Genomic DNA, 2,346 nt, shown 5'->3' on the forward strand with positions numbered 1-2,346 from the left:
CAAATTCACCAGAGACTGAATGTCTATCTTCCCAATCCATTAGTTTATTCTTCTTGGTAGGTGGTTCCAAGTTATGCTAACTAGCCTAAAGGAGACGATGGTGATGAGAAATAAATGAAATAGTGGAATAAATAAAGTGGAAGGAAACAGGAGAACGCCGCGAACCCCCCACGGTGTTTGTCCACCACAAAGTTCACTTGGCGAGAGCTCGGATCAAACCAGGGACCCCATACACCAGAGGTGAACGCTCAACCACTGAGCCACCGTTCCAGGAACACCTAATCGACCCTGACGATTTTGTGATTTATTTGATCATTATATTTTGTTATATTTGTAGCATCATACTATAAACAATACATGAACATGTAACACCATTCGATATTTGCCCTGCTAATTGAACGTTACTACAAATTGCACTGATCTTATGAGCACGCTTGTTCATGGTTTTGCCCTCCGTGGTCCAATGGTAGCGTACCAAATTCTACTTACTAGGTCAAGTACTTGACTTTATCATACGTTCTTTAGGTAACTACGGCTCAGGCTTATGGATGATGATGGGATGAATTGGTGGATAGAAAACAGTGGGAGGAAGCGGGACCACCCCAGAAACTCCCACGCACACGATGTTTCTCCACAACAAAGCTCACATAGCATGAGTAGAGATTGATCCGACGACGTCTAGCACCAGATGTGAGTGCTTTTTCTACTGAGCCACTGTTCTCCCTCGTAGATCAAGCATCGGTTCACATTCTACGCAGACAGGCCATAATAACGAGCATTTCTCCATTTTATTCTGTACTTAGAAGGTAAATTCGGTACCACCAGATATGTCAACTCTGACGCGAAGTCGTAGCACTTGTAGTAGTATTAGCAGTGGTCGTAGTAGTAATAAGTAGAAGTAGTAATAGTAGTAGTAGAAGTAGTAATAGTAATAGTATTACCAGTATATCGCAGTCTTGAATAAAGAGTCAGTTTCCCAAACACATTACGATTAACATAGGCTGACAGTAAGACCATACAAACACGGCAAAAATAGAAGTAGTGGAGGACATTAAAAAAACAAATAGGCTGACAACATTAATTTCCGAACCGTTTTTCAGAGTATCCGGGCTGAGCCGGGCCGGCTCGGCTCGGCCCGGTTCGGCCCGATATGTGCCCGGCCCGGCTCAGCCCGATTCGGCCCGAAATGTGCCCGGCCCGGTTAGGGCCCGGTCCAGTTTGATATTACTTGAAACGGGTCGGGCCGGCCCGTGCAGGGCTCTGTTAGTCACAATATTTTATGTCCACCACAAACTCCTTGCAAGTTCTTTCTGCAATAACATTAAAATTATTTCCTTTTATGATGACTTTTTTGTTTTAATTTGTATGAATGTAGTATATTCTTTTAGTAACGTGTTGATAATATCACTGCTTCTTGCACTCATTGTGTATCATGTAAGTTGTTGAAAATATACACTAAATATCACGATTGTATATACTGGGAATATGCATTACAGTAATTAAACTTGAACACGGGTTTAAACCTGTTTCTTTACGTTTAAGTCAGCCGTGTTACCGACTGAGCTAGGACAGCCCCAACCTTTCTGTTCTGATTAAAATCAGTGTGTCTTTCAGAACTATGTTCCCCGGGGGCACATTTCGTATTCCGGGGGACACTGCTAATATTATTCTAATATAAATAAGGGGTCGCGGTGGCTCAGTGGTAGAGCGTTCACCTCTGGTACTTGGGGTCCCGGGTTCGATCCCAGCTCCCGCCAAGTGAACTTTGTGATGGACAAACACCGTGTGCGTGGGTTTTCTCGGGGTCTTCCCGTTTCCGCACACTTTCTCCACTCCACCAATTTCATTCATTACTCATCATCACCGTCTCCTTTAGCCTAACCGGCATAATCATGGGACGTAAACTCAAAGATTTCATTTTTTCTAATTTAAATAAAATAAAAAGTGTGTTTATGTGTCTGTCTGTATGTATGTATCTAGGGATGCGCACGAGACAAGATTTGTGGCTGTCTGGTCTCGAAAATGTGCTGTAAAAGTGATGTCTCGACTCGAAAAATGTATATTTCACTATTGGAAGAGCCGTGTCTCGACTCGAATTTTGTCAGGAAAATCCTGTCTCGACTCGTCTCATGCGCATCCCTATATGTATCTGTGTGCTGGTTGGAGACCAGGCGAGAGGACTGAGAGTTACCAAATTTTGATCTCGGGTACCTTGGTCCAGGTCCCAGATCAAGATGAAGCGTTCTTTTTTTTTTTTAATCGAACCAGAAGGTTTCAGAAGACGTTTATAGGGACATGTAAAAATAATAGAAAGTGACCGATATTAGTGTCGAATTCATACTTTTG

This window comes from Thermobia domestica, chromosome 5 (genome assembly GCF_964235325.1).
Source record: "Thermobia domestica chromosome 5, izTheDome1.hap1.1, whole genome shotgun sequence".
Classification (NCBI taxonomy): Eukaryota; Metazoa; Arthropoda; class Insecta; order Zygentoma; family Lepismatidae; genus Thermobia; species Thermobia domestica.